Source organism: Pogona vitticeps, chromosome 2 (assembly GCF_051106095.1).
Source record: "Pogona vitticeps strain Pit_001003342236 chromosome 2, PviZW2.1, whole genome shotgun sequence".
NCBI lineage: Eukaryota > Metazoa > Chordata > Lepidosauria > Squamata > Agamidae > Pogona > Pogona vitticeps.
In genome coordinates this window covers 133,672,395-133,686,300 of record NC_135784.1, presented here as the reverse complement: position 1 = coordinate 133,686,300, position 13,906 = coordinate 133,672,395, and the positions used below count along the sequence as shown (strand labels likewise).

Here is a 13,906-nt window from a genome sequence, read left to right as displayed (position 1 = left end):
TTTGCTCTCTCTGTCTCTGTCTCTGTCTCTGTCTCTGTCTCTGTCTCTGTCTCTCTCTCTGTGTGTGTGTGTGTGTGTGTGTGTGTGTGTGTGTGTGTGTGTGTTTAAGGAAGCATTTTGTGTGTGTGTGTGTGTGTGTGTGTGTGTGTGTGTGTGTGTGTGTGTGTGTGTGTGTGTGTGTGTGTGTGTGTGTGTGTGTGTGTGTGTGTGTGTGTGTTTTTAAGGAAGCATTTTAAGAAATCCTGGTCAAAAGCAGTTATTAGTCAAGAGGATTTAACTGTACTTGGCCATGTATCAAGCCATTAGGATATTTCACCTAAATAAAGATATTTTCTCTTATCTCCGATCATAATGCTATTATCACACTTCTTTTCATACCTTTTGTTAACTAAAGGAAAGAGATCATGATTATGTGCTGAGCCTCCCCAACCTCTGTGCATTGGGTGAGCGTGGAAAACAGGCCTACAAGCATACACATGCTGGACATAAATTTCTGAAAGCTGGGTCCCAATAGAGTATGATTATTATGTGCGTTCATACATCAATGGAGGCTGTTTTCACACATACCAAGGTCCAGAAGTGGAGCTAAAAGCAGAGGTAGGAAAAGTTCCTTTTTTAGACTACAGTCCTCCACAACCAATATTGCCTCTACCAGGCTGGCTGTGACACTCTGGGAGCTGCAGTCCAGAAGACTCATTTTTCTCATCTCTGGCCAAAAGACAACTAGAAATAATCTGTTGGACCATGACCTGCCAGGACGAGAGAAGGTCAGAAGGCAGTTGAAGAGTTCTGTGGCACCGTAAGGACTAACACATTTTTTTGGCATATGCATTCATGAGTCAGAGCCCACTTAATCAAGTAAACAAAATCTTAGCCTTAGTTGGCAGGCAGTGATGATTACACAAAATGTTTCCCTGGAAGTATTTTCTGTAAATAGATTTTCTGTGATAAGCAACATTACCAAAACTTAAATAAGTCATTTTTAAGGGTCATTTCACTAGCTAGACAAGGTTTTTATATTTTTTTTTATTGCTAGGTTTCAGCTGCTCTTTACTGATCTTACAGCTGACATTCAGTTTAGTAAGTCACAACTACAGTAGGCCCATTTCAATCAATGGAACTTATGGAAGAGTTCACTCGTCCAATCCACACTGATTCAATGGGCCAACCCTAGGTGCGACTAACTATACTAAGCAACAGGATTTCAGACCATGTTTTATTTGCTCTGTTTAATGTTTAGGATAGTTGGAGAAAGGAAGAAAGGCAATCGAATCAGTAAGCAAATTTATCAGCAACCAACAGGACTGGTCTACATGATTTTGCTGCTTAAAGCAAAATAGCAAAGGGTGCCCGCAGCTCTTTCAAATCAGGATGCACAATGCCCCGAAGCTAACAATTATATGAGCTCCTGAGACAGAACATAATAAAAGCATTTCTCTCACACACACTCTCACACATACAGCTTAGGATACATTTGGAACTCCTGGCAATATATTTAGTAGAACATATTGGTTTCCCAGCTTCTATTAAAAACACCCTGTGTACTTTTGACCAATCAGAGTTTGGGGAGTGGGAGGTTGGTGGGACAGGGAGAATAGACATTTGCTTCTGAAACTACCATCCGAGAATCATAAAAATGCAAAATTTTGTACCAGTTGTTTGTTGAAATGCCCCAGTAAATCCAGATTAAAAGGTCTGGTGGGTGCTAATGTTGGCAAACTCTGGCACTGCAACAGAAACCAACAGTTCTGGCCACCAAGAGAATCCATTCTAATCCTATCCACTAGTCAGTGCCCACATTTAAAAATTATTCACCTTTCCTGGTCAGTTTCAGATGGACCATGGTGGCTGCTCATTCCTGTTAGTACTGAAGCTAAGTGCTTCTGGAACCTCGTCCACCAACAAAGGGAGAGGGAGGACTTGTTTAAAATCGCTGAGGTGGGTTCCATCAGCAGCAGCACAAGGTATGTTCCGTTTGAAAACTGGCATGCAAAGCTATCTCCACCAAAAGGAACCTTCTTGTCAGAGCAACTGCGGATAAAGCCATGAGCCCAAGCAATAAAAAGTCCAAGCAACCCCTTATCTTCACACACTTTCCCTCTTCTTCTTTCAAAAGCAGGAGAAAGATTAAACCAATGTTCCTTTTGTCAAATTCCTGGTTTGTCTTTATATGGGAACCAGGGATTATGTTTTAAAAACAAACTAGTCAATCGCTGAACAAGCAAAGTGTAAAACCCGACTCGTTTAACAAACTGGGTTAGGCCTTAAACCACAATTCATGGTTTGTATGTGACAAGCCAAGAACCAGGCAAAGTGAAACAGAAGGCTGCTTTATTTTTTCCCCTGTGGTCATATGGCAGGAGGAGGAGGGAAAGGGGAGTTTACATAACTAGAAGTTTTGCACCGATTCCTTTCTCCTCACGTACATAGCACTACGGCAATTTTACAGATGTCTATTCAGAAGCAAGCATTTACTCAGAAGCAAGTGTCAACACTTCCAATGGCACATCCGCTCAGGAAACTACACATGATTACAATCCAAATATTATTTAGTGTACATTTTGTTTATAACTTCCCTTGGCCTCAACTGTTTGCATAAATGTCACTGCCAGCACGGTGCCAAAAGAGTTCAACATGCCTACTGAGATAAGGAGAGATTACTGAAAGAATCCAATGATAAACCACCCACCACCCCGCCGCCGCCTTTGCCTCCTCAAATATTAAATGGAGTATCTGGAGCAAATGGAACATTATTCCCATTAACTATTTCTACCCCGCAAGAGACTGACAAATTTCAGCTTTAAAACACAGTTCAGACAGAAGATAGCAGGTTTCCACTACCACCGTTCTATGTGCTGGAGCAAGATATGGAATAGAGAAAAGGGGAAGAGGCTACGATAACCAACGGGAAAGACAGGAAAGACGCTATACGTTCCCCTCTCCTGCAACCTAAGTCAGTGCAAAGCAAAGTTAAATAGAGCCAGCAGCCAGAAAAGCTATTTTTTCAAAAAAAAATGTCACCACCCTGGCCACAAGGGACAAAACAGATACAAGTGAGCCCGCACGTCACCGTCACCGCTGTCAAATTCATTCTCTGTGAGCTGCTCCCAAAGAACCACTTGTCTTTGTTCTGTCGAGGGCCTCCTTGACACACATGTCTCATCACCAAGCTTCTGCTCTCAATGATAACAGGCAATCTAGGCAAGAGCAAGTGGCGGAGAGGCTGCCTTGTCAAAGGAGGCTTTCAAGTCTAGCTAGCCAGCCTTTTTCTTTCTCTCCAGGGATCAAAAAAAAAGGGAGGAAGTTTCAGTGTGGTTAAACTTAGCGGTGGTGATGTCAGTGCTAACATTTCAACACAAATTCTCCCCTTGTGTGTTTGCCCCTCCTCCTTAAGCTATATATGTACATATTTCTGGACATGGCAAAACTTCCACTGCCAGTGCTTTCCGTCATCTTGCTGACTCCACCTCATGCTCCCACAAAGAGCTCAATGAAGACATGATGACGCCCTAAACGATGCCAAGTTTGAGAGGCTCTTTATCCCAAGCCTGAAATGCTATGATTTAAAAAAACAAAAACAAAAAAACACCCACAACAACTTCAGCCCAAAGCAGCAGCTTATTTAGCATGTACGCAACTCCAGCAAAGAGTAATCAGCACAAAAATCCACACAGCGTAATCAGCAAGATCTCCTACCACTAATTGGTATAATTACTTGCAAGCTAATATAAGCTGCTAGCTTCAGATTGGCCTGGATCCAGAATCTGCTTGTCCTGGACAGAAGGGTTTCTTCTGTGCCTGGAAGCCATCTGATCCAGCAGGGTGTTTCTGCTGCTGGAATAAGGGAGGAGATGATGATCTTCAATGATTTCCCCTCTGCCAACAGCACCCTCCTTTCCCTTGTAATCTGGTCAGAAAGTACGTAGTACCCACGACCATCACATGAGAGATGGCATTGAGGGAGGTAAGAAGGTAGAGAAGAACCAGGAAGATTACCTCCCTATCCCAACTAGAACATCTAGAGCAGAATCCAGCATGAGGCGTAGTCAGCTGGCAGGGCAAAACCCTTAGTATCTTTGTTTCTCCAAGAGAGCCTTTGACTGCCTAGAAGCAACCTACCTCTGTTTAAAGAGAAGTGACTTAAAGAGGGGGATCTAGGTGGACACTTCAAATCCTTTGGAATCCCTCTGGAGTGTTGATAGGGAACATCAGCAAAGATCTGACTCACATCATTATCTGGACATGTACTGGGAAAAGCACAAGAAGAACTTGCTTCAGCCATTTCTTCTCTACACTCAGTGGGCTGAGCTGCCATCCCACTAGAGTCAAGATCCAGCTTCTAGAAACACCTTGGGAAAAGGCGATACAAGCACTCTTCCAAGACACCAGCTGTCGGCAGAGCTCAGTATTCCAGGACCCAGAATTTTCCCATTCTTTCTTCTGACCTCTGATTTTGATGCTGTTCGATCTTAATATCAACATAACTAATCTTTATTTCTCAAAGACAAGCATGGCATTGACTTCCTTCAAGGACTGCCTGGAACATTTTACAGAAAGTCTAGCTAATACTAATGTTAACAGCAGCAGCCCTACTATGCCTCAGAGAGAAACCATTAAGGGTAGGATTTATATAGCTACCTCTTGGAAAAGTTTTTTGCTTTTTTGGGGTGGGGTCATTGTTGAGTAGGCTGAACATTTCAGGATTTCCAAATGAAATCTGAAACCAATGACACAGACATAATGCAGAAAGCACTAGAATGGTCTTTCAACCCAACCCATAGCCATGACTACCACCAATCTGGCACCTTTGTCAGAGAGCATCCCTAGAGACATAGCTATTGCAAGATAGCTGGTTCTTCACAATTAGGCTCTGTCATGTTCACCAGGAAGATGGAAATTCCCCATGAGGAACTCACCCATCCTTGCCCGTCTAGGTGAGCTAGTACAACTTCTCCTCTGAATTTTATTTGTGACATAGCCAATTCCCCTACTCCATTCTAACGGTGATTGACAAGAAGGAAAGTATAAGAAGGCTGATTTTCACAGCCATCACAATGTCTAAATAAGGTTCCCAATGCAAATAGAGCTGTTTCTTGATTGATATTTTTAATATGTAGCCCGTTTCTCCAACTACTGTATATCATTAGGGGAATGTTAATGAAGCTTTGGCAATACATCTCTCTTTTCTCATCATAACCTACAAGACAAAGAGTCGGTAATAAGGTCACCATTGCCTAACTCACAGTACAGTACACAGAAGAAGGGGAGGAGGACAACTGTCCACGTGGACACAAAATCATGAATTCGTTTGAGAAAGAGGATGCCACTGAGCCGTTCAAGTCCCAGCTCTATTAGGCGTCATCCTAGAGTGGCTTCATCACCAGAATGAGGAAGGCCTGCTGCTTAGTGAGAAGTTTTAAGAGACAAAAAGTAGCAGTTACTTAGAGTCAGACAGATTGGGAAATGCTTAAAACAGAAGTAAGAGGGTGTTCCATCTTAGCACACAAGTCTTCAGAATGAGATAAGGATAACAGTTTTCCAGAAAGAGTGATGGTGCAGCAAGTAATTGGTTCTCCTATTAGTATGGGAAACATTCAAGCTTGCCACTGAGTAGTTACTGAGCTACCTGTGAAAGTAAACTAGACAATTTTTTTAAAACTGTTAAACTTTTACATGAGTTATACTCGCACACAGAGTAAATACAAAATTCTGCACTCAGAGTAAGGCACATATTGGCCATCTAGTCACTCTTGGGTTCAAATCTGGAATGTGTTTGTCCAACGTCAAGGAACTTTGGGCTCTCTCTGGAGCTGACAATGATAATAGAGACCAAATACAGTGCTCTGAGAATCCTCATAGGATGTGTCCTCCATGAGATTGTCCTTACTCTGAAACGTTGAACTTCATCCACTAAGCATTAATTACTGGCAATTAAAATTTTAAGATAAATATGCTAGTATTGGTCCCAATGCATTTGCCTTTAGAATGTACCCCCTCTGCAAATAACATCCCTGAAATTGAATTTGGAGCTTAGAATTTAGAGAAATTTCTTGACCGTGATAAAGCCAGTCCTCATATGAGACAGCATGTGCAACACTCATATTAGATCAACACCAAGACAACAGTGAGCACCTGTCCCTCTGCAGACATTATGCCCCAGGCCATGAAAATCCAGATCCAGATCACCAAACTTTACTAAGATGAGATGGGGGTGGACACTGCCTTGTCACCCTACTGTGGACTCCCAAGAAACAGGATGCTGGACTAAATGATCTGGAGCTGGATCTAAATGTGTACAATACTTCTTTTGCTCAAGCAGAAAATTGCATACATATTGCAATTTCCCCCAATGTTTGAGTCACGAAAGGAGAGGAAGGATAAGACCCTCCAGATGTTTTAGACTTCAGCTCCCAGAAATCCCACCCAACATGGTCAGGGATGCTAGGATCTCAAAACATCTGCCAGGGCAAAGGATGAGAACCAGTGTTTTAAATAATTCCAAAGTAATGGGTGGGGGGTGTTAATAAGAGGAAACATCCCAAAATTGACTTAAAGACTCCATTCAATGCACCTAAGTATTTTAGACAAAAATAGAATACAGGTTCTTTATTGACAATAACACTAATTTTATTTATTAATATTTTCTCTGGCAGGTCAGTTAGGTATGCATCAGCTGCAAAGGAACAAGATATCAATGTCCTTCAGCAAACACCTCCAATGTATTGGGTCAGAACTCCCAGTTTTTCCCAGTTAAAACTGTTCTACTGAAATATAAAACTAAAAACACAGTAACCATCTTCCCTCTTGTGACAATACTGTACCAGGAAGAGACTGAAGCATTCAGTAAGACCCACCTTTCTCAGGCCACTTCCCGGAGATGAATACCAGCATGGTATTTATTGAAGAGAGAAAGGGGGGGGGAGAGAAGTTTCAGGAGTCATAAATAAAAGCCCAGAGTAGTACTTATCTAGTATTTTGTCTATATTACGTACATCACCATTTTTAAGCTGCCTTTGCCTTGCCTTAAAGCCAGAACAGACAAGTTCCAAGGTTCAAGTTTTTTGTTTCTGAAGTTTCTGGGTTCTTTCAAGGAGAAGGGAGAGAAAGCTGGAAGGCCACCTTCCAAAACCTGGAGAGGCCGGAAACCACAGTGTGATCGTGTGCAGCACCAGAAGAGAGTTCCTATTCCTTTCTCCAACCATCCTATCACCATCTTTAAATACTACATTCAGACACTGACAGCCTGGAAAGAATGGTTAGGAGGCGACAACTCCTGCGGCATCTCTTTGCCCCAAGGGAGGCCTGGCCTTGCTCTTTTTCATCTTTCCTGTGAAACAGTCACACAAGTCGAGGCCTGTTGGTGCCTGCAGCTGGTTCATGCCGAGAGTGATAGCCTTCTGACTGCCAAGATCCACAATCCCTAAATCTTGAAGCCCATGACTGACTAGGCAAGGGCAGCACAAAAGAAGGCATCCCCAAGTGAGAACCGCCTTCTTTTTTGCTACTTGACACAACATGTCACAGTTCAAGTCAAGGCCGCCACTGTCAGAAGTCAGTTTCTGCCAAGTTTCCTTCTAGCCCATGGTAACCACAGATGGCCTTTTAAAGCTGTCCTTCCACCCTCTGATCCTCCAAAGCAATTCTGGAGAAACTGAATAGAGTTATCAGATTGTTTTGCACACACTCTCTCTCTCTACTTCCAAACTATTTCTTTTGGCAAAGAAGGCAGGCCAACAGTTAGCTAGATTTACAGGCAGCACATGACAATACTTAGCCCGGAGCTAATAATGTAAGGTTAAACTCATGCAAACCCATGAATTACAAGGATAATCTCGGACAATCCACAGCACCAGCAATAAAGTAATCAAACCCTGTCTCTGATTGGATAGGATACTTCCAGATAGTTGTGGACTCGTGCCCACAACATGATTGACATCCAGTAATATTACACCTCTCAAAAGGTAATTTCAGTCAAAATAAAACTTACTTGGATTGCCTTACTGGCCCCTGTTCTGATGACTGACTGAGACTCATAACTGGGACTTTGTTATAAACTTAATTACTTATGGTAGTGAACTTGTATCACAAATGTGGGATGTAGGGAAGAAAAGCAGTCATTACATAACAGCACAATCCTGTGCATATTTATTTAAATGTAACCCCACTGTATTATTGGCCAGGATCCTATGCTGGGCTAGTATAACTTTTGATAGTAAATTGCTGTAAATGACAAAGTCAGTGTCAACATTATTTGTAATGCTCTGAGTTGTAGGACTCAGTACACAGTCCTGGACAATGTCTACACTGATTTCTGATCCTGTAAGACAAGCTGCAGCCACAAGTATACCATTTACACTATAGCATTAACAACACTTTGGCCATTCCCTCGTAAGCAAGCTCCGGTTTGCAGCTTTAGTGGCTCAAGATTAATTTGCACAGATTGCATTGGTGAAATTATGCATGACAGCATGAACAAAGTAACTATTTCAACACATTTTATCTCACTGTTCAATCCACATTTACTGAGCAAGCTCAGGCGGTGATGCAGTAATAACAGGTCCGTCCACCTCAGAACTGTTGCCGGAGCCTATTCAATTCCTCCCTTCCCCTCCCCTAAAATACACAGGTAACAGCCTTGTTTGGTGGGGAAACTGGCCGCCCATCGAGATACCTGGCGACTTTTCTGCCTGGAGTGCCGTTTCACTCTCTTCCGCCACAGAAATCACGCCCTTCTGTATACACCCAAGAAGAAGACAGTAAGACGAAGAAGGGCTGGACAAGCAAGTAGAGTGGGGGCAGGCAGCCACACGGTACCAAAGACAAACCTGACCGTCCCTTCGCCTTCATGCTGCACCTGAACCCCATAAACACAGCAGATGAAATCTAACCCTTTGGAAGTATCCAGTGCCACGCTTGCTTCTGGGCTACCTGCCAGCGCCGGTGGTTTGATAATTACGTTCCTCTCACGTAACACATGTTCTTTCCTCTTCTTGCTAGGTGCTGGGAAAAAAATCTACACAGTACTCTGAAATATCATACTTAAAACTGGAGAAATGCTTGATTTCTGTGTACATTCACTAGGCCCAGAACAGGACAAAAGCAGAAAGTCTCACAGTTAGTTAGTCCTAGTCTTTCCACAGGAAAGGCCTGCCTAGTTTATGAATGTTCTCAGGGGTCTCCAAACTATGGCCTGCGGGCCACATCTGGCCTGCCTTGCCATTTTATCCAGCCTGTTTCCTTCAGCCCGTGTGCACACATGCTTATGGGGGGACGTGTGTGTATGTGAGCGGGCATCTGTGCGTGCGGGGGGCAGGCAAGCATGCGTGTGTGCATGCATGCGGGGGCAGGCAGGGGGTGCATGCATGTACAGGGGCGGGCGTACACGTGCATGTTCCTGTTCCTTCAGCCCTCAAAAATGTTGAAAATATCCGGTGTGGGCTTCATGGTCAAACATTTGGAGACCTATATTCTAGGTAACTCTAGAACAGTCTAGTCTATTTTAAATATTATTCCTATCCAGAGGAATTAAAGAAGAAGTAGAAACAAAGCACTTTTGTGTTTCTTAGCCAGAATACTAGTAGACAGGAATGGAAGCTCTCCTCCTCACTAAGACACCAACCAACATGTTTTATCTCTACAAAGGGAAAGACTAGCCACTTGCATGACAATAACATATTGGGAAAAAGCATTAAAATGTTCCTGAAGGCCAGGATTAGCCCCAAACATTTTGCTGCTTGAGGTACAGCAGCAAATGACAGCCCCATCCACCCACGTACGGCTAGGTACACAGTACATAAAGCCAAACAATTCCGGCCACAGCAAAACCTACAAACACTTCTCCCTGCCTGGAAAGCTACAATAACCCACAACCTGCTGCCATTCAAGACATCCTAATGCTACTGCATAAGGCAATTTCCTCACCCTGCTCAAAACTAGGTTACTATCAAAGCCAGGATAGATGGGTCTTCTCTTTGGGGCTTTCTAGTGTCAGCAGCAGAAAACATGGATACAGAAGGCTGTGTCTACAGAACTGTAAAGCCGGGAGGGATGCAGAGAGTCTTGAAGTCCACCCCACAGTGCAAGGGATCCACAGCTAAAGCATGCCCCACAGAGGACCACCCAACCTCGGTTTTAAAAAATGCATTTCTTCTTAATATTTTGGTGCAATCTCGTTTCTTGCCTGCAAATACAGTATGTAGCAAGCTATGGGACAGAAAAGGTCCTTGGTCCCCCTCAATGTTTGCTCATGCCTTTCAATATGCAGTACTGTACAGCAGGGGTAGAAAATGTGCAACGCTTGAGTGAGTGTGCTAGCTAAGGATGATGGGAGCTAACGTTCACCATATGGAACCTCTGTGGTAAAGTCAAAGGAAAAGTTTCACATACATCTTAAATTCAGCACTATTTTCAAAGGTACTTTTTAACAGCAAAAAGAATTCTGAAAGAAAATAGCTTATATAAAGAGTCTGACTTTCATTTTCAGTTTTGCAGGTGGTCTTAGAAACACTACATTATATCATATGTTTATAGTTCATACTTTACATGTATATGCATGTACATTTTTATTTATATAAATGTAAATGTATATTTATGTGTAAATTTACACTTTACATCTCACCATCTGCAGTCTGGTAGCAGCCACTACTAGGAATCACATATACCAAAAACACTGCAGTATAATTATAAATACTGAATTCGTAAAAATTTGTTAGAACATCCCCACCGTATTAGGTACCAGCAGTTTCTTTTGCTTTTCCCCATTAGTTCTGTTTCACAAAAGGAGATTCAATCCACCCCACAACTCACTGTTTGGAGGACTGCGTTACAGTGTGGATCACTGCCCCCAAAAGAAACAAACTGCCATATAAACATATTCACTACATGGCCCTAGTTGTGTTAAAAGGGGATGGTGTGAGGAAATCAATAGTACCTCCCAAAACCTGTGTGAACACCCAACAAGCTTGTGTCACTGGCTTATAAAGTCCACTGGATGCGCCACAACCCACAGTGACACAGGGGACAACTGAGCAGAATAGCGACTCCGCGAATGTGTGACAAACGCGTTCCCAATCTGACAGCAGAATGCCAGACAACACCCACTTCTGTGGAAAATGAGACATCCAACAGCTGTTGGGCGTCCAACAGCTGTTGCAAGGGTATGGGGAGGGGGGGAACCGCCACCACATCTGAAATTTCCATTAGTACATGTTGTTTATAGACACACTAGGCTGCAAGGCAGTTGGCAAGGGCAAGCAACGAGACAATCTCCCACACTTTAGCCTCCTAACAAATAACATACATAATACTGTACAGTATCATCAGGCTGGTTTTGCAGTTTTGAGGTAAAAGGCAGCTCCAAGTTTACCAGGAAGTGAACGGGGGGGGGGGGGAAGCAACTCAGATGTTCAATGCATGTTTTTAGAAGGCTAATGGGGGAATACATATTGCACTATGTATTCTTAGGCTTTTAACATCAGCAACGATGAAAAAAGATAGAAGCCTCTGAAATCTGGATTTATCGAAGGATGCTAAGAATTTATTGGATCAAGAGGGTGAGCCATGGAGAAATTGTCAGCTTAGAAGAGCAGAGCTGGAACAGATCCTATGGGTGAACAAGTCCAGCCCTTGTTAAGGAAGTGCAGTGGGGAATCAAACTTCCAAACTCTGAACTATCCAGCAGTTCTAAATAGTAAGGGAAATGAATAAAGGCAATGCAATTGTAAAACACACAAGCAGCAGAATGGTAGATTATTATGGGCAGGAAAGATTGATTCTGACAAAGCCTTATCCTCCAAGAAATAAAGTTGATACACGAAACATGGTATAAACAAACACACATGATGGGACATAAATACGAGATCCCTGTCCCTCCATCCTTACTCATGGATCTCTGACACAGAAGAATTCACACATTTCATATAGTCCTATTTTTGTAAATATTCTCTCATAAAGGAAAAAATACTATATTGACAGTGCAACTCATGAGCAAGCTCATTGCAGAAATATGCTGCTCTCTGGTATTGGTTTCCCTTGACACACACACACATACACACACACACACACACACACACACACACACACACGATTAGGTAAAGATTTGACGATCAAGATAGCTATTCACGTTTCTACCACATAATCAAAGAGCGCTCTGGATGGAATGCAGAACCTCTCATATGCCAAAGAGTACTGCCTGTCCTCTCACCCCATGCTCCCAGGATACCGAGTTTACACAATGACATGTCTGTACTGAATCAGCTTTCTGCCAGTTAGGTCTCCAAGACATTGTCTGGTTTACTGGGAAGAAAGCCACTTGTACGGTGGCACTCCAGTCAGACTCGCAGCAAGGCTGAAAAACCAGTTAGAAAAGCAGAGCTGCGCAACACATTAGACAGAGAAGAATCTTCACTGCAGGTGGCTGGCCACCGAAACCTGGACTCCCTCTCATTCTCCACCCCCACCTCCCAGCCCCATCTTGGAGTTTCTTTTTACTCTCTGATCAACCTGACTGAGCTGGGGACTAGCCATTTCCTACCGTATTTACAAAGGCCACCACCTATAATCAGCCACCTCTGAGTGAGCAAACCACACGAGTTTGATGGGCCCCCAAAGCAACAAAATCAGCAGAACTGCAAAAAGGGAGGGGGAGAAAAAGAGAAAAAGAGGGAGGAGGGGCTGTCCCAAAACAGACCAGTGAGGACTGTGTGTGCTTAGTGGCCACAGCATGCAGACTGTTGGGCAGGGGGGGAGAATGGATAAGTAAGCAAAAAGCAAAAATGAAGCAGAATGCCATGGAAGAGGGCAACACTGGTTGGTTGACTTAAATAACGAGTAGGAGCTCTGCAAACTGCAGCATTTTAGCTGAAACCCAAAAGTGAGTCACAACTAGAGTAGGCCAATTGAATAAATAGAACTTGGGGAAGAACTGATTCACCAAATCCTAATTGATTTAATGGGCCTACTCTAGTTGCAGCTTACTTCTGGATTTCAGTCTTTGTTTCAGACCCAATTTCTATATACAAAGTAAAATAAAGATAAATCCTATGCTATGTACACACAGGTCCTTTATTTATAGCCTCATCAGCTGCAGATCATATGTTTATTACGTTTTCATATTCCCCTCCCAGGAAACTTGGGAAACCATACATGCTTCTTTTCCACAGACAGACCCCCAACTCACCCCCTAAAAGTATGCTGTAAGGTAAGATGCCCTAAAAGAAAGTGACTGGTTCAGAAGCATCATAAGAGTCTTGTCACTGACTAGGGCATTTGAACCTAGGTTCTCCTAGCCATCCCGCTATACTGCCTCTCTTGTTTCCATTCTGGCTCTCAGTCTATAACATCTGAATTGGCCTTCTCGATTTCCCTCAAACTGGACAAGGCTTCCTTCTTGTACACAGATGGCAAGGGTGTTGGTTACACAAGGAACTCTCAATCGCAACCTGAACAATAGAAAAGGAAAGGAACGATGATATACATCTGAAAGTAGGAAACACTGCATAAACCTTATCCATGCCTGCTTGTGGGTTCTCCTGTGCCATGTATTGCTTCCAAGAGAGCAAGTTGTTGTTGTTGTTCAGTCGTTAAGCCGTGTCCGACTCTTCGTGACCCCATGGACCAGAGCACGTCAGGCCCTCCTGCCTTCCACTGCCTCCCGGAGTTGGGTCAAATTTATGTTGGTCGCTTCGGTGACACTGTCCAACCAAGAGAGCAAGTTGATGGCATCAATTTGGTCCAGATGTTGTTGACATAAAGCAGTTTCTCTTCAGTCCATGAACACAGTTACAAACCACTCCCTGTGTTTGAGCTATATTTCACAAATAACATCAGTGAAAAATAAAAACCAAGGGCTTTTTCTTCTTCCTGTACCATGGCCAACTCATACATTCCAGAAAAAGGCACTATTTAC

General features: G+C 43.1%; 1 protein-coding gene across 4 annotated transcripts in view; it reads right to left on the bottom strand.

Annotated features, from left to right (window-relative positions):
- RHBDF2 (rhomboid 5 homolog 2) overlaps positions 1-13,906 on the bottom strand; it is an 81,109-nt gene that overhangs the window by 54,731 nt on the left and 12,472 nt on the right. Inside the window, exon 1 of one of the 4 annotated variants that reach the window (XM_072990485.2) lies at positions 3,071-9,388. The exons of the other annotated variants lie outside the window; for them this stretch is intronic. The gene's annotated coding sequence lies outside the window, so the exon portion shown is untranslated. Of the gene's footprint in view, positions 1-3,070; positions 9,389-13,906 lie in introns of those variants that run through there. 4 annotated transcript variants of the gene reach the window in all.